The 19,101-nt window shown below is 43.1% G+C and overlaps 1 long non-coding RNA gene across 2 annotated transcripts in view; it reads left to right on the plus strand.

The window, feature by feature from the left end:
• LOC114002193 overlaps positions 1–19,101 on the plus strand; it is a 51,553-nt gene that overhangs the window by 5,870 nt on the left and 26,582 nt on the right. The window contains exons 2-6 of one of the 2 annotated variants that reach the window (XR_005566667.1): positions 6,943–7,061; positions 8,297–8,412; positions 9,042–9,412; positions 9,763–9,848; positions 15,771–15,825. This is a non-coding gene — a long non-coding RNA (uncharacterized LOC114002193). Of the gene's footprint in view, positions 1–6,942; positions 7,062–7,428; positions 7,568–8,296; positions 8,413–9,041; positions 9,849–15,770; positions 15,826–19,101 lie in introns of those variants that run through there. The other variant, XR_005566668.1, reaches the window with a different exon arrangement.

Genomic DNA, 19,101 nt, shown 5'->3' on the forward strand with positions numbered 1-19,101 from the left:
CCTTTTGTAAAGCTTCCTTTCCTCAAGAGAGGGATCTTTAGTGGTATTTTCTTCTGCTGATAACCCTCCCTTCCTTCTCCCTACCTTTTTCAGTATCAACCCTGTGGAAGTGGTAGAACCTTGAAACCTTTTTAAGATTTTCTCTTTGTGTGAGCCATGGAAAACTCTGTGTGTCCACAGCCCAATATCTCTGTCCATGGGGTTTAGGTGCCTGTATCCCTATGGTCTCTCCTCATGCTGTTGCATCATTTGCTTTCCTGATGGGAAGGTAGCATTTTATGACTAAGACAGAGCTTTGGAACAGCGGCAGCAGCAGAATTACTCTCCTTTCTGACTAGTCCTCCAAGGAAAATCTCTCAGATCTGACTCTCCAGGGGCTGAAATCAGTGTGGGTGTTAAGTAACTTGGATATTTGGATAAAATAGCCTAGTTTTGATTAGGTAGGGAATCAGAGGATAAAGGGATTTATTTTTCTCAGAATTGGGCATAGAATAGCAGTGTAAAAACCTGGATCAAATAGCTAAAGCCAATATCTTCCCCTTGAGGCTTTCTTTTGGTTCCTTTGTAGCATATCAACTTAAAAGAGACTTGAACTCCGTTTTTTGAAGGTTGCTGAGTGGGAGGGAGAAGAAAATAAAAGAAAAAGGGAGTTTGGAGTTCACAGCTGCAGCCTCTTAGGAAATTGTGGTAACAACCTGTTGTCCTTGGAGTCATGGCTGATAACACTTGTGTGTCCTTGTGCCCTTGGTCTTTATCTAAATTATCTGCTGGCACATCTGAAATTTAATGATGCCACGTGACACTTGGTACAACAGAGTCTCTTTAATGCATTCCCCCTCTCCTGGTACTTGGGAAAGCAGCACGGACAGGAGGAGAAAAAAAAAAAGCTTTTTTGTTACATTTTGCTCCTGATGTGTTCATCCTCTCCAGTCCAATATTTGGGCAGTGCAGACCAAGAAGCTGATGCTTCCACACACCTTCAGATCTATCTGTCCTCGCTGTGTATTCCTAAACTATATTTGGTCTTGAGAGAACAGATACAAAAATGATTATTTTAACAACTCTTATGATAAGGAGCTGCTCCTGCTGAATTGGCATAAGGATATGTGCTGCTCTTCCCTCCAAACAGAGTGAGGAGGCCCTGGATGGATGACAGGGTGCTCATGATGCAGGGAGTGACAAACCTGACCCCATGTCAAGTAGGGGACTGGTAAAGACCCCACAGAGCTGCCCCCAGGCACCAGCTCTGACTCCAGCTTCTCTCCAAATCTTCTCTGGATTTGCAGTAATTTTTCTAGCCCTTCATGTCACCTACCTGGACCTTAATTTGATTTACAATTCATGTGCTGCCAGGTTACCTGAAGTATATTGAAAGAAACAACACAAGTGTCCTCCAAAAAATGTGACAACAAAGGAATAGAAAAAGAAAGAATTCCCTTAAAGGGAAAAAAAATGGCAGGGAAAGAATAAAGACTCAGATATTTTGTCAGATATATTTAGTGCGGATTTTTTTTCAAAGAGCTTTTTGTTTTAATAGTCTTTGATTAAAAGGAAAAGCTGTTTTATTAAGAGTACTGCTTCTGCTTCTTTTCTGTAGAAATATTTGCCCAGGAAAAATACAGCTTCCACTTTGCATGCTAATTTTGACTGCTTATCTCTGCTCCTTTTATTTTTATTTTTTTTAATAAAATTATGTCTGGATCCCTGTAATCTTAAATTCAACATGAAGAAGGAACCTGAATAATACTGCAGATCTGCTTGCTGATTTCCAAAATATCTTATACAATTTCCAAAGTATCTTATGCAACATATGACTTGGGGAGAAGGCACACTTCCTTCAGTAAAAGAAAGAGAAAGGGGAAAAGGGAAAGTTTTCTTGCCTCCTTGCTTCCAGAGAAAAGCTGGAACATTCAAAATCTAAAGGCTTCAGAAAGAGAAGATGCATAATGAGCAAATTTTTAAAAAATGGTTTTGTATCTAAGTAACATCCTGGGCTTTGGTGACTTGTTTTGGCACTGAATGTTGTCTGTTCTGGAATTATACTGGGATATGTTGCTGCAACAGGAATGGGATTTCAGGGTTATTATTGCAGGGATGCCCACTCTGGTCATGTCCCTGCTGTGCCAGGCACAGTCTCAGGATATTCCCATCACGGGTTGGATGTGGCTCCACGTTTGCCCAGGAGTTTGTTGTGCTGTGTTTTTTTAACCAGACAGCCCCTGCCCACCTCCCAGGGTGAGAACTCTCTCCCTGGGGACTTCACAGCCCCGACTGGCAAGTCAGACATACGTCGGTTGTGCCGTCGGTTGTCCTTGAATCAAAACCACGAGTCCAGAAGTGTGGAGCAGTTTCTGTCACCACTTTCCTTGGGAGAGAATTCTTCTCTCCCGCAAATGCTCCTCACCTTGGCAGAGCTGGGCTGGCAGACAAGCTACTGCTCCCTCATTGGCATCTTGCATTTTTAATGAGCTCGTAATGAGCTCGACAAAGACCACGAGGTACCTCTGAAGCCTTAAGCAGAAGCCATGAAACTTTTTGTCTTTTACTGCGCAGAGAGAAATGCAGTAAAAGAATAAAAAAAATTACAGCTCTGAGCAGCAGTGACAGGGTGATCCTGGATGAACGGGCGGAATCAATGGGTGAGCAGTTCCTTTAAGAGTAAAAAAATGCGTTAAAATAGTCAAGCTTTGTGCTGCTTTGAAGCTCACAGGCATGTCATTTTTGGTGGTTTTATTACATTTTGTGTGTGTTTGAGTCAAGCAGATAGTGTCAAATTCTGATAAAACAAATTCCAGCATCCTAAAGTCAAATGATTATATAAAGCAACATGTACAAACTGTGAGCTGGGTTTTTTTTTTCTTTTCATTCACTCAGGGTATTTTTAATACATCTGAGAATTTAACCATGTCTCTCACTGTGGTTTAGAAACATGCTGAGGCAGTTACTTAGTTAATTCAAAATTATTGGTAAAGATGAAGACAACTTGTGATTTCCGAAGATCTCTTTATGCAAAACAGCCTGTATCTCCATCTGAAGAAATTTTGTTGTAGTGTTCTTCATCTTCTCCACATTTTGATGAAAAAATCAAATTATTTTGATAGTGTTTCATATGAGGTATTGCCTTTTCAGGTAGTGCAATTTCAGCTTATATCACAAAATGTAATGTTTTATCGTTCCATCCTGCTTAGGAAAATCTATTCTTGCCTAAATTTTTTCTGCAACACATCATCTGGAAGTGTTTCAAAACAGAACAACACAAAAAAGCTCATCTTGAAGTGTCTGGCTTCTGCACTGTAGACTTCTGAGCTCCCATCACAATAGGATCTGAGCCCCTTCCAGCAGCACATGAAACGCCCCAAGGAACATCTGCCATGTTTTGTTTCCTTTTCCATCATCCCCTCCAGGGAAAATGCATGTACAGTGGCATGGCTAGTTTTGGTCAGGTTTCTCTGCATGAGATGGGGTTTAATTTTTTATTTTTTTTTTTTTTAAGAAAAATGCATTTCAATTGAAATTCGCATTTCAATGAGAAAAGACAAGATGGAAGAAACAGTCGTAGTACTTCTACTACTGGTAGTACTTCTAGAGTGGCATGCAGGAATGTTTGGAGGAGGGGTGTTGTTCACTTTTCTCGCACTAATTTGGAGGAATTGCTGATCATACTGGGAATTTTTTTGTGGGAGAGAAGCAGAGCTGGACTTCACTGAAAGCCAAGAGCAGTTGTGCTCTTTGCTAGATCACAGCAAGTGAAGTTGCAGCTGGCGGGAGTCCAGCCAGAAGTCAGGGACTGCCTCTTGGAATGCTGCAACATCCCCTTCTATGGCAGGGGATGAGCAGAAGAGTTACTTCTAGAAATTCTGTGTGAGAGCTTTGGGCTTGGATTCACACTCCATCCAGTGATTGTCCAAAGTGAGATTTTTCTGGCTGCAGATGACACATTATTTTTGGACTGCTGGTCCTCATGCAGGAAGGGGTGGACTTCAGCTTTGAGGGAGCCTAGAACTTCAACTCTGATGTGCAGCCTCCATCCCCTTCTGCCAGGTCAGCTGTCAGGAGTTAGACTTTGTCTGCATTGCTGACTGTTGTGATTGCTCACTGTTAACTCATAAAAGAGATGAGAGGATCTCATTACAGGAGCTGTGCTGTCTATTACCAATGCTGCTGTTCCAAAACAGACTCATTTTGCATTGGAATTTAACAGCATCAAACAGATTGGATGAATGCACAAATAGTTTAATTGTCCTGAAAATCGACTCAATTTTCCAGGGGAATTAGGAGCTTTAACAGAGCGGATGTTAAACCACTGTGGTATTTGCCTTTGCTTGGCATGAGAGGTGGCCAGTCCTCTGACCACAAGCAAGAGGACACATGGCTGTTCTCACCTCCAAGAGCAACATCATCGCTCTCTGGCACAGGAATCACTGCTTGGTCCCCCAGAAGAGACAGCCAGCCACTGGCTTTGCTGTGCTGTAGAATGGCATATTGCACAAATTCGTCTGGGCTCATTCCTAAGCCCTGAGCTGCCTTACTAAATAAGATGGACACAGATTACAAGCATCCTTTGTCCTCTTCAAAATCTCAGGCACAGCTGCCAGGACTCACTAGTTCTGGAATAAATAGTCCAGACTTCAGACCAGCATTTTCAGATCAATTCTGCAACAAAAGGCTTCATACTGGGTAAAACATGTCCCTGCTTCCTAAAACTGGGAGATCTCAGCTTCCTAAATTCTCTGTGCAATATCCAAAGCAAATATTTCCTCAGGATCATAAGTTTAATTAACATCTTGAACTTCATTTATTTTTATTTCTCAAAAAGCATGCAACGACTGGCTAGCTGGAGGTGATAGGACAGAAAATTGTATCAGCACTGTTATGAGGAAGAACATGAACATTTTTAGATAGTGAAATGAGGAAGAGTCCCAAGGGCAGGAAATCCTTGGAGACAGGGAGAAGAGGAGAGACAGGAGTGAATATAAAGGCTATGCAGGCACAAGCAGGATTCGGGATCAAACCTACCACAAGATTAGAAAAAATATCTGAATTTACATTGCCTGTAACAAACAAGTGAAGGTTGGCAGCTGGCAGCCTTGTCCACAGGGAGCAGGAAAGGTGCCCTCTTGTTTTCTGTCTTCCATCTCAGGGCTCAGCTAAATGTTTCCAGGGATGCTTTATGATTTCCAGCTGAAGGGCACAGGCTAAGCTTTAACTTCCTCCTGTGGAGTGACTCCTGCTGCCTCTCCTAAAAGCTTTAGTGTCTGTTGCAGAGCTTCCTAGGCTGCACTGTAAACAGTAAATGGTTAAAAGTCAATGGGGAAAGAAATTGCTGGTTAACTAATCCTAACAAAAGTCGGCCCTTGATGATGTGCAAACTCTGAGCTGCCTGTGATGGGCACCAAGTTTTCTTTCAAAACACATACCTGTTATTTCTGGTGCTCTTGGCTGCTGCAGAGTCTGGTTGCAGGTGAGGGGATCTTTTGTCACCGACTGCTGTGTAGACAGGCTCAGGCTTCAAAAGGTGGTGTTTAATGTTGTTTGTTTCTTTTTTTTTTTCTTAATCCTTATTAGCAGAAAAAGAAGCTAAATTTGCAAACAGAAATGATGAGAGGAGAAGGACATGTCTGCTGATCATAATTATGCTATCAGAAGCACATTGGCATAATGAAGGGATAATTGCTGACTATGCTGCATTCTCTTTTCACATGTTTATGACAATTAGGTGTAGAAGTGGGCAGATTGTCACTGATTTTAGGCAAAGCCCTGTAGTAGGCATGAAGGAACTTAAGTGCTCATAGGAAACATCTCATCCTTTGTGATTCCACCTCTGCATTTCCAACAGGATTAAAGTCACTGATCAGCAGCAAATGAGCAGCGTGGAGCTGCACGAGTAGTGCCCAGTCATTGTAATTCTTCATGGAAGCAAAAGAGGCAAGGCAGTAAGTCCTAAAACCCTGAGAGCCTTAAACCCAGCAGGTGCCGTATCAGAAGCCTTCGTATCAGCTTAGTAGCCCCTTTTCACGTGCACACAGAGCATGAAGTCTTTCACTCAAATTTAGCCTGCCTTTCCTTTGGTTTCTGTACCATGGTCCCACGCAGATCTGTAATTCTTCACCACAAAACCTCCAGTCCCTGATCTGTTGGCAGGATAACTTTGAAGGACAACACTGAGCAGCCATTCTTCCGTAGGATAAAAGAGTTTCAGTGCTTGCTCTGGTTCCAGCTCTTTGATATGACACTGAAAGGCAGATCCTCTGACTTGAAGGCCAGGGACCTTGAGCCTGCACAACCAGAGCCTGTTTTCTCACACTTGTTAGCACTGGGCAGCCTCCTGGCACTCAACTTAAAATGCATGTTTCCTCCTTAATATGGGTCAAAACTGTTGAGACGGCCTGTTTTTAGTGATTCAAGTATGTACATCCCATAATCAGTCTTATGGATTTGCTCCAGGTTTTGTTGTGCTAATTCCCATCCCAGGTGGCTATGAGTTAATTAGTAAGCTACATGTTTCAGGGTACACCCTGAAACAACAAATCATTACTCAATAAAGAGTGCACAGATAAAATGTATTTGATGATGTGGTAGAAATGCTTTGGTTTGACCTCAATGATTGAAATCTATGTATTATTAGTGACCATTCACAGTTTTTTACATTGACTGGCTTAATCTGGATTTGGATTTTGGAGATCTGGGAATAAGAAGCAATCTAAGTATTAGATATCAGGAAAAAATTCTTTATGTGAGGGTGGCGAGGCACTGGCACAAGTTGCCCAGAGAAGCTGTGGCTGTTCCATCCCTGTAAGTGTTCAAGGCCAGATTGGATGGAGCTCTGAGCAACCTGGTCTAGTGGAAGGTGTCCCTGCCATGGCAGGGGTTTGGAACTAGATGTTCTTGAAGATCTCCTCCAGCCCAAGCCATTCTATAATTCTGTGATTTTCATTTCCTTAGTTTTCAGGCCAGCCTGTGCTTTGTGAGTTTGGACTATCTTCCCTCCGATGCTAAAAGGAAACCTGTTTGGCTTTGGACATCTTGGAAGGATGATACAAAGCCAGCAAGATCTCCTGTTGGTAAGGCACCTCCAACATCCTCTGGTGTTGAACAGCAGTCCAGTGACTCTCAAGTATTTCTTCCTATTTGTCACCCTCAAAGGTGGCCTTTAGCACACAGATGGCCCGTGCTCAGTGAAGTGTGGAGGGAGGCAGCCAGAGCGTGGGTGGGAGCCGTCCCCGGCAGTGTGTGACAGATTGAGGACTTTGTGTCACCACTAAGCAGGAAGCCAAGCATGTGCTCTTCCTCCCACCACCAAACCTCCAAGTTCTTTCACTCTAGGGTGCTTGCCCCTCCGTGGGTATGTCCAGGCCTGAATCTATTGGTTTTTCCATTTCTCTTTTTCCTCGTGAGGCAAATTTACCAGTCTGCATCCTTCCCTTGCAGGGCAATGCTGTACCAGGGAAAAAGAGTGGGATGGGAGAGGCAGAGAGGATCAGGAGGATGTGACTCTTACAAAGGCACTTATGTCACCATCCACGGACACCCACCTCAGTGGGTTTAGGAGCTCCCTGCAGATAGGCAGGTTTGTGCCACAGCAGTAGCATCCAGCCCATCCCTGCAGCCAGGTCCCTGTGACCACAGCAGAACACTTCTGAAGAGCTACAGAGTTTTTCTGGTGTTAAAATCTGTCTTGCTGACGTGTTTGTTGAGTCAGTGTCCCACTCAGCATCCTGAAACACAGCCTGGGACTATTAGCACAATTCCTAATTTCAGCTGTGCTTAGGAGCCTTCACATTGAGTTTGTTCTCTCGTCGGAGTCATCGTTTACTTCAGCATAATTTTTTTTTTAAATTCATACCCCTCCCCTCAACACACACAGACCTCACAGAGATTTTCATGCATTTAAATGAAAAAGCTGAACAGTTCCCTTTTCTCAATCACATTATGCAGCATTGCCCTTCTCTGTACTTTGTCCTATTTCAGAGCTGTCATGCAAACAATCCCAACTTAAAAAAAAAAATCATTAAAAAGTGTGCATCCTATCAGCCTTCTGTCTCAGCTCCTTCTCTTGCTCTATATGCAGGGAGGAAACCCTTCTCCTGCTTGCCTTCCTCTCTCAAGTGTTTTCCCTTCTTTCTTAGCTGTGATCCAGTATCTCTCTGATTCCCCAGGGTGCTCTGGTCTGCCCCAGTTGCCCAGGAAATGAACCCTTACTCCCTTTCCCCCCACATATATAGTATTGACTGTTCCATAAAGCAACTGTTTTCTAAAGCATTTTAATCTGGATTTTTTTTTCCCTAAACTATTCCAGAAATGGAAATACTCCTCTTCTGTATCATCTGACCCTGTTCTGCTGGGACACCCCCTTTCCTTTGTCCACCTGAGTGTATCTGGATGAAGCAGTCATTGCATCTTCCACCTTCATCAGTGAAGTATCTGATTGGGTTTGATATTATTTCTTGCTCTCTTTTATATCATCTGAGTCAGTTTTTGAGAAAGGTTCAGCCATAGGCCTTGAACATGCATTGATTTGGGGTTTTTTTGGTTATTATTCAAGTATGATTGGTCTAGCTTACCTTAGCTGCCTTCATCATGTCAGAAAGTTATGCTCTGGTGAGCCTACCCCTTTTTCATATCCCTGCCTTTTGATCATTTGGCTGTGCTGAACAGTCATTCTTCTGCAAGACATGCTGCTCAGAGTCCCATGGGATTGTCATGTTGGCCACAGAAGTCCTCTTTGGCAGAGACTAAAGACTGAAAAAATGGATCCAGCTCTGGGATTCACTGGTGGCAGGGACATGTCAGCAGGAAGGATCATTTGTTCTTGCTCTTGGCACAAGTGTATGGCACTTGTTATTGGCTCTCCTGGGCAACAACCATAAACCAAACCCAAACACAACTGAAAAAACCCTCCTCAAAATGAGAAAACCACTGGAAAATAAGGAAAAAAAAAAACCCTAATGAATATCCCAGGAAATGGAAATATAACGGGGTAGGGCTCAAAACAGCAAAATGCAGATTGGTCCTGTGCAATGAGTATTTTGTCCTTTCTGCAGCTGGGGCTCTCGTGAGAAGATGTGGACGTTGATGTGGCTCTGACAGGGAGTTTGCACTGATCATAGATGGAGAGAGAGAGAGAGAGAGATGCTGGAGCAGGTGTGGGACAACAGGTCAAGGCTTTGTCCTGTAATCCTCTCACCTCTGATACCCCACAGAGACTCCTGACGGCCAAGAGACTGCCTTTTCCAAGAGGTATATGTCCTGCAGTAAGATCTCCAGTTTGTAGTAAAAATAACTATCACTTACTTCACAGGCCCATGGAAAAGCACCTGCCTGGGCAGCAGGAGACTGGAAAATTGCAGCTGTGAAACTGGATGTGCTAACTTCTGTACAGAACATCCATGAATTTAGACTTCACTTTTCCCTGGTAAAACTTTGGATTGTCTTGATTTTTATTCACACATGAAAGGTGAAATGGTCTAAATCTTAATGTTTAATGAGTTGGGGACTGTTTCTCAGTTTCAAAAATCCATTAGCCTCTTAGTCAGCGAGGAGTAAAGAGCTGTTTTGAATTCATGGTACGTCTTCAAAGTTTCTTTCAAAGATTACTTTTTTTTCCCCTTCTCCTCTCATGTATCTCAGAAGAAACCAGGCTGCCAAACTGCTCCAGGAAGCTCTTCTGAGATAGAGACATCCATCTCTGTGTACGGTCTGTACTTGTGAAGCAGAGCACAAAGCCCTTTTTCCATTTAATCCATATTAATTATCTCTCTGCAGCTCCTCTGTAGTTTCCACTCAGCCTAAGCATCAAAAACTTGTGTGGCTGCATCTTGAACAAACCAGAGCTTTTCACTCCACACCTGGTAAGTCAATGTTCCAAAAATAAAAATAAATAAAAAGGTTTACTGCTGAAGAACTGGGGCTCTCCATGCTTGAACACTGCATGCTGTGGGACTGTGGACTAAGGCAGATATTTTTAGTGCCATCAATATCTCCTGGAGTTGATATCTCCCAAGACAGATGGTTGTTTCCCACAGAACGTTGTCAAATGTTTGCTCAGCCAAGATCAATTTTGTTCCAAGTCCTTTCCCACCTTCTGGTGAAATATATTTCACTTGCCAGACAAAAAATTAAAGAAACAGCATGAAACCGTGCCACTCCAGAGGGCTCTCATTCCCATGGCTCTCCTCTGTCCTTTAGCCATGTGACTGACATCTCTTTCTGTGCCCGGGGAGGAGTAATAGATGCAGTCATGGTGTGAGCACGATGCCAAAAAACAGGGCTCAGGTCTCATGGCAGAGGCTGATTTCCTGTGAGACCTACAAGTCACTTCTCAGCCTGTCAAAGGGTCTCCCTGCCACACTTTGCTGTTAGATCTCCTAAAACCAAAGGGATCCTGAGCTCTCCACCTGAGCACCTCGAATAGATCGCGTAAGAAAATGAGGTGCAATGTGGAAGGAGGAGCAGAAGCCGTGCTGAGGGGGAGGCACAGAAAGTCTGAGCTGTGTCCATAGCTCAGCAGCAGCTGCAGCATTTCTTTTAATGACAAGCCCATGTGAGCCTGGAGACGTGGAGCCCCTTCGTGGTGCCTGCTCTGTGTGGATTTTCAGCTGAAATGACAGGGGGCAAAGGACTCTTTAAAGGGTGGCACGGAATGTGTCTATTTTCTTTTCCTTGCTGGTTGTTATTTTTAGCTGAGCCTGACTTGTCACAGTGTAAGAGACAGAGCTGGTACTATCTGAAGGACAAGCTCCCTTATAATGCCTGATTGTTCCAAGTGAGAAATTACAGCAACCAGTGCCAGCAGCAGTTTCTGAAATGTGATGATGATTCCTTCCTGTTGCGTTTTAGCTTGTCGTGGCTGTGTATTTGAAAATTGTTAATAGGGGGTTGTTTTCTAGGACGTTGGCAATCCAGGATCAGCAGGGTATTTCCCATCTTTATCACTTCATACATAAAAATAATTCTGATTTAGTTTTGTACTTCTAAATCCTTTCGAAAATGCTATGAAATCAAATTCATTCTTCTGCAGACTGAAAGGTACATTGGATCATCCACAATATTCTTTCCATGTTGATCCATAATCTTCACTATTACTGTTTCAGAGGCAGGTGAGGCTCTCATTGGAAGGGAAATCATTGCTATGATGCCCAAAAATATTTTTCATCCCTAATTTGGTTCTATTCACGTCAACTTGACTTCTTAAACAAACCTATATCCTCAGACTAATTTTGCAGAAGAGGACTGTGGATGGAAGAAACGTGCTAGTCTTGGTATTGTACTTCAATTTTGAAATTTGCCTGGGGTTCATTAATATTTTACTCCTACATTTGCTTTAGGACTACATATTCCTGACCCTTAACTCATGTAAGAGGCGCTTTAAGCCTCCTCCTTCCAAATGAGCATCTTCACTCTTTTTAAAATACCACGTATACAGAAATATATATTACATACATATATGCCCAACTTATCACTAAATTGTTTACCTGCAGAAATCACTCTCTGCTACCTGACAAAGTCAAGTGAAAGCCTCTATATAAAGCCTTTTCAGATTGGGGCTATAATTGCCAATATGGAGTTTTTCTCTATGACAACCTATCATTGGAAGCAAGGTTTGCAGTGTCACAGAGGCTCCTGGGAGAGACTAGATGTGATGGGAATCAATAATTTGGTCTGCAAGTGGGTTTGGGACAACCCAATCCCTACCTTCTTATAAGAGGCGTACTTGTGCAAAGAGAAATAAGAGGAGTGCAACAATTCCACATTAAAAAAAAAAAAAAAAAGGAAAACTAACACTGTGTGTATGTGAAAGATGGTGATGTTTATTCAGCCTTATTTTATCTATATCATAGAATGGTTTGGTTTGAAAGGGACCTTAAAGACCATCCAGTTCCAAACCCCTGCCATGAACAGGGACACCTTGCACTAGACCAGGGTGCTTAGAGCTCCATCCAGGCTGGCCTTGGACACTTCCAGGGATGGGGCAGCCATAGGTACTCTGGGCAACCTGTTCCAGTGCTTCACCACACTCAAAAGGAAGAATTCCTTCATAACATCTAATCTAACCCTGTCCTCTATTTGTTTGAAGCCATTCCCCCTTGTTGTATCACTACATGCCCTACTTAGCAGGACTTCTCTCCTGCCCTTTTGGGGAGCTTTCTGAGCTACTTTAAACTGTAAGGAGAAAAAAAACTCTTCCTTTCTCCTTAAGAATATTCATAAGCAAAAGCCAAACTCCCGCTCTACATCTTTGTTCTGGAGTTTGTCTCCCAGATACATTAATTCACGGAACACAGGTGGAACATTTTCATTGTTAAGATCCAAATTAAGCTGTCTATCCTATAAAGGATCCCCCCTGCCTGAAGCAAAACAGAACTGTTAATGCATTTTTTATAAACAATGCCATTAAAGATGCATGAAAGATGTGTTGTAAATATTAAAATGGAATTATCACTTTTTTTTTCTTACTCCATAAAACATAGCACAGAAATCTCCAGGTCAAATTCCTTCTGATGCAAATTAAGCCAGACCCTTTAAATTTCAAGTCTTTTGCCCATTTCCTTTACTACAGTATTACAGTTTGTGCAAGAGCTCTGAAACAGCCCTGGTTAAGTTGTTCCCAAATGTGGCGAGTTCAGTTGTGGAACTATGCAATAGTCAAGCTATAAAAACACTTGAATGTGAGCAGAGCAATTACAGGGAACACGTATGAATATTTCAAGAGATGTTGTGGTCTCCTAAACCTGCTCCCTGATCAAGGCAGGTTTGACATGTAGCTGCAGGGCTTTACTTGAGGAACCCTCGTGAGCCATGTTGGCCCGAGGCTGGGTGCAGGCACGTTGCCTGCTAGGCTGTTATCCCACCTAGTGGCTGCTCTCCCTTCCCACAAGACAATTTTTTTCCCGTGATGTCAGTGAAACCAGTCAAGGTTTGATGTATTACCCCAGTTAGCAGTGAATGTGCTCTCACATTGCTTAGTCAGATGGTCAAACCTATGCCCTTGCCGTGAGTGCGTTACGCCAGGGACGGGTTTCACGCTCAGGTGGGTGTTCACATCATCTAACTTTATACATCAAATATAGATGCCTGTTTAATGCAGCCAGCTTTGCAGAGGTAGTACTCTGCATCACCTCTTACTTATATAATCACAGAATCATTTAGTTTGGAAAAGACTTTGAAGATCATCGAGTCCAACCATTAACCCAGCACTGCCCTCCACTAAACCTTGCCCCCAAGTGCCACACCTACATGGCTTTTAAATACCTCCAGGGATGGGGACTCCACACCTTCCCTCGGCAGCCTGTTCCCATGCTTGACAACCATTTATGTGAATAAATTTTTCCTAATATCCAATCTAAACCTTCCTTGGTGCAACTTGAAGCCTTTTCCTCTTGTCTTATCACTTGTTACTTGGGAGAAGACACAGACAACCACCCTGTTTGTATCTGCCTCTTAATTTGGGCACAAGACAATGTGAATAAGCCCTTCCCTTGTCCCTGATTGTAGGACCAGCTTAAGTTCCCCAAAGTCCCTAAGGGCAGTCACAGGAGTGACTTTTATCTTCCCTGCTGTCGATAAGCAGGTGTCCACAATACACCTTTACAGTGTCCATCCACTTCACCATCAGCCCAACACTGGCCTGACTGAAACCAAAAGTAAAAATGCCATTGCCTTCCAGAGGAGCAGGTTTCAGGCCAAAATTTTGAGTTGGAATCACATGAAAAACAATCCATGGAAACATATTTTGATGACAACAAGAGAAAAGAGGACTTGCCAAAGCACTGCAAGAAACTTCATACAATTGGACCCTTCAAGATAGAGTTCATTGTGAAATCCTACGTTGCTTCCTTCCAGCTTTCTCTTTGCCCTTCTCTTTGCCTCTCTATTGCTATGCCACATTTTGCTCTAACTTTCCAAAAGTTGTTTCGTTATCAAAAGAACTGAGATCTGTCCCTGCTTATTTCTTTAAGTCCCTGCAGTTCTTAAATGCATGACTTGCATTGATTGGATGGTCCAACTCTTTAGATTGACTTATCTACTCAGAAGAATCTCTTGATTCCTTTCATGATCTGTTTTCCCTTGTTTTCATGTCAGTCTTGCTTTGTGGGAAAGAAAAACTTAAGAGTAAAGGCAGCTGAAGTTCCCAGCACATGCCTGAAGAGTGTCCACTGCTCACTGCAGAGATTTAATAATGAAAGTCACCTCAGAAAATTAATTATTAATCTTAATATTTTTCTACAGAATCAATGAATCTTCCTCAAAATGTAGAACTATAAGAATTGTTTCCATGTGTATTAAAGAAAAATCACATTGTCAGAAAACAGGACCATTTTCCTGACCATCATTTTTACTAAATAAGTCTCAGTATTTAATTTCTTTCATTGAACAAAACACAAGAAAATTAATTGCTTTAGTCTACTGACATTTATTAAGTGAAAACATTCCCACCTGTGCTGTCTTTGCCAGTGCACTGGAAGAAAATTTTCCCTAGAAAAGTGAAAAAAGGCACAGAAAGCTTGACACGCACTTTCTTTTTCTTTTCCTGTGCTGTATTTTTTTATAGATCTATAATTTGGTGATGAAATGCATTTACCACCAGTACTATACTCAATTTAACAGTCAGCTCCTTCATGCAGGAACCTGTAGCTCCTTTCTCCCTGAGCTGCTCGCTGCGTGCAGCCGGGGAAGCTGTTTCCCAAGGCTCCCAATTAGCTGCCTACCCAAGCTGTCTTTTCCAACCAGATCAGATATTCAAGATTCCCTTCATGTCTCCCTGCTACACTTTAATTTACATTTCCAGCAGTATCCTCTACAAGTGGTCTGCCACCTGGTTATACCACGGAAAGGTTTGCTGGATCAGGGAGCCCATTGCGGGGTGCAGGGAACCAAAACTTCCACAACCTCCGAATGCTGCAGCTTCTTGTCTCCAGTTTTCCTAAGGGATGCTCATGCAGTCCATGGATGAGAGGCCTTTCCATGGCACAGTGGTCCAGCAGGTCAGTGTCAGGGCACAGACATCCCTGGGAAAAAACTTAAAGGAAATAGTTTCTCAAATTTCTACTACTGTGTTTCATAATTTGTGTTATTTAAGACTTGTGGGCAGCCACTCACTATCTAAAACTTATTTTCAGACAAAATCTGGTAATGAACTCCCACTTAGCTGATGATCAGTTTCCAAAAATAATTGCTCTGGAATTAATGATGCAGGGTGGGTTTCTTTATTTAATCACTTTATACTAAGGTACACCAGAATTATCAGATCAACTCTAACAGGATCTTTTACTGTAGTTTGAGATCGTAATCCTCTGACTGAAATGAAAACGTCACCTTAAACCTGCAGCAAAGGGCAGCTTTATGCTTGTTGCAGTTGATCCTCCCTGGAGGATCAACAGCATATTTGACCCTGTATTTTGAAACACATGAACTCAAATGTACCTGAAATGCAAAGAAACAGGAAGAGGAATAACCTTCTTCCCTTTGCCTGTTCTGGAAGGCAGAGGGGAATTTCTCTTTGCACTCAGGACACACACTAGTCCTGTGCTGTAAAGAGTTCATTGGTCTAGTTTCTGTGTAATGTGACTGGAGTATAAAAAGGGGGTTTGGTGCTTTTAGTGTCTTTTCTTAAGGAAAATAAATTTTCAGGCTGATCCCCTTCCAAAGTTCAAGCCAATGCAGCGTCCAGACACAGGAGTGGAACACACATAGTTATCAAGATGTCTGTATTTTCATTAACAGCCAAGGAAAGCCATTACAGTTCTGAAGCACTCTGCTTTTGTCTTTTACAGAGATCACTTAGCTGGAGATAACTAGGGAGATGCCTGAGAAAAGGAGCAATTACAGGTAATCAATAATCCTCAAATGGCAGCAATTAAAATTCTGGGGAAAAAATTATTAAAAAGAAAGCAGGCAAGGTAATGGCAAATCATCCATCAGCCATTCCGAGAGGTTTTGCAGATCTCGACTTGAAGAAAGGAGGAGTTTTTAATTAAATCATCATCTGAGGACGCAATTGATCCTTCATGTGTGACAATTTAGAATGCAAGAAACAGCTTTGAATGGCCATAATCGTAAAAGATGCGTTTGTTTTCCCCCAAAATGAGCCCCTTGCCTGGCTATGTAAAAGAGATGATTCTGCTGAAACAATACGTGAGAGCTCTCTGCTTTTAAATGGTCTAATTTCCATCTCCTTTAGCTGAGTCAATTTGGTGCAGTAACATATGTCTTTGTTTCCAAATAGAGATGTCTGTAGACAGCATTTTCTGTATAACTTTGTCCCCTGCCCCAAGAAGTTAAAACCAGTGAATTAGGATTCCACAGGGGTCGTGTTTCCATGACAGGAGAAACTTGAGCAGATTGACTTGGGAAGCGCTTTTCCTCAGCTCCAACCAGGGCACAAATTCCATTTTTAGTGATTCTCACCAGCCTTTTGGAGGCTCAGCCCTGGGGGTCCCTCCATGTCTTGCAGGGGCAGCACGGGTGTTGCAACCTTAGAGAGGCACCTGCTGCTTTCAGAAACAATGGCTCCTTTGGGCTGGCATCTCTCAAGACTGCACAAGTGTTTGCTCCTGCTCACTGATGAGGAGGAGCTCCCAAATCCCTTGACCAGCAACTGGCCAAGGCTGGGGAAAGCTGGGGATGAACTCAGGGCTGCCTGATCTGCCTTGTTATGTGACCTAAGTGGCCTCAGGTGGTGGGCTGGGATGGCTATGGGGTTTTTTTCCTGTGTGGGAGGGGGGTATCTTTGTCTAGCCTGAAGACTCACCCATGTTGCAGGGAGCAAGCCTGAAGTAGTAAGTTCTTTTGTGCTTTTTATTCTGTGGAGTTGTTTTGAGGGTTTTTTTTTTTTGATGGTTTGTTGGGTTGGAGAATGTTAACTGCTGTGCTTGGGGCTGGTTTGCCAGGAAACGTGAGTGTAACCTTCTGTGTGTTAAAACTAGAAAGACTTGCCTCTGCTAGGGCTTTGTATAACTAAAAACACTGTGGTGATGATGTTTATGTTGGGCTTGATTCTAGAGTTGTGCTGTAGAAGGCTGGTGCAAACGGGGTTGGCTAAGGTGAGGGACTGTGCTCTCTGTCTCCCACCCCCCCCAGATTCCCTCAGAGACAGACAGTGGGTTAGAGATCTTTTCTCTCCTTGATTAAATATCTACAGATGTATTGAAGCTGGTGAGACTGCTCACAGGGGAGAGATTAAGTATTCATGTGAGCAATTGCAAGGTGAGGCGCTCGACCTTGCTCTGCCTCATTTCCCTGCCCGGCTGTACAGCAGAGCAGTTAACACGACCTGCCTGTGTCGGAAAGGAAAGGTGTCTGCGGTGGCTGTCTCTAGTCACCTTGGGGCATAAAAGATGGTATCTTTGGGGTCACATACAGCTCTTTTTCTTGTAAGATGCACCTGCATTTGGGGCAGCCCGAAGGAGATACTATGAATTGCCATGTCTGTCCCCTTCCATCCTGGTGATTTAAACTCACGGTTCCCAAGCTTTGCCCAGGGAGCAGGTCCTGCTGTCAAGATGCAGGCAGGGGTTACAAACCAAGCACCTGCTCTTCCTTTCCTAAATAGATCCAGAAGCCCTTCCTGCAGTATTCTTTTTCCTGAAGGCTCGAGCTGTGGGGCTACCTCAAGGTGCAGCCTTCACACCAAAATCAGCACACCTGAAACACTCATTGACCAGTCCAAAGGCTTTACAATCAATATATGCACTGGGGTGGGTCCAAGCACTGCTTTGCTGTTCATTCTCTGCTCCTTTAAATGGAAACCTGTAGATAATTTTTCTGAAAGAGTGTGTTATTAATGTGTTATTAATCAGCTGGGAGAGGTGACAGAGCTACTTAAGTGTTCGATTTGGTTTTTTCTTCCTCTGCTTTGTAACAGGGCAACAAGCTAAACTTCATGGTGCAATGGTGGTTATTTAATAAGGGTTAACAAAAAGGCATCATTTTGCATCAGAATGGATGCCCTGTAATGGATGTCACACCTTGGCTAGTGCTTGGTCTCTTGCAAGACATTTGGGCAAGGGAAAGCTCTGCAATAAGGCCAGGCTGGCTGGTGGCTGGGAGGTATTTGAGAGGAGCCTTCCCTTTAAAGAAAAACATCCTCATCCTCCCTCAAATACCCATCACTGCTGATGTACAGGTTACAAAACATTCATGCTTCTCTGCTTCCTGCTTTGTCACAGCACACAGCTCTCCAAACACTAAATTTGGGTCCCATATTCTGCTTGTAGGCAAGAAAATGTCTTCTCTGAAGACCATGACCAGCAGTACTTTGGGGAAAAAAAAACAGAAGATGCTCTGTCTTTGGTTTTTTGTTTTGCTTTTGTTTGGTTTTTTTTCCTGTAAGGTTTCTGTTGGACACTCTGTGGTGACCAACCACTGGGCATTCCTCTGTGCTCTCTGATTTCTCTCATTCCTGTATGTTTCTGAGGGGGAGAAATGGAGCCACTTACAAACACAAACTGATAAAAAGAGGGACCTCTCTGTGACAGCTGATGTCCTCATCTTTTGAGCTAGGTCAGACTAGTAATTAGAAGACACTTTTCTTTGTCCTCTCTTTGACCAAAAAGGAGGTACCAATGTCTACATCCTAAAGTAACAAGAGCAACTGATCCTGGTTGGCTCAGATTCCAAAACCTGTAAGTGCATGTTTAGCCTTAAAGAAACAAAATAAAATCCCTGAGATTTGGGGTTTAAAATAAGTGACTTGCTTGACTATGAATCACTAATGGCAGTGAAGCAGAAAGGGTGTGTGACAGGTGGCGGTAACACTTCCATGGAGTTGGCCGTGTTGGAGAAGCCAAATCTGGACTAGAAACTCTGAGGCAGTGCTTGTATGCAAGGGTGGATTTCAAACAGAGGTAAATGAAGTGAAGAAAGCTCTGCTTTCAGAAACAATAGTTCTGCTTTGTGAGTCTGCTCGAGGACATCTCTGGTGGTAACATCTCCTTGGGGTCCATGGAATGCCAAACCCTTGGGACCTGCAGAGCATCTCCTCGCCCCTCCTTTTTTAGCAGGACAGAGGCAGGCTGCTGAGGAGCTGCTAAAGCTATACCTACCTGGTGCTTCAGTTCATCCTTCCTTCCCTTGGGAGGAAAAAGTTTGCTTAAAGATCACCCC

The sequence above is a fragment of the Pipra filicauda genome, unplaced genomic scaffold (genome assembly GCF_003945595.2).
Source record: "Pipra filicauda isolate LSUMZ 115617 unplaced genomic scaffold, ASM394559v2 scaffold77_size3566232_pilon, whole genome shotgun sequence".
NCBI lineage: Eukaryota > Metazoa > Chordata > Aves > Passeriformes > Pipridae > Pipra > Pipra filicauda.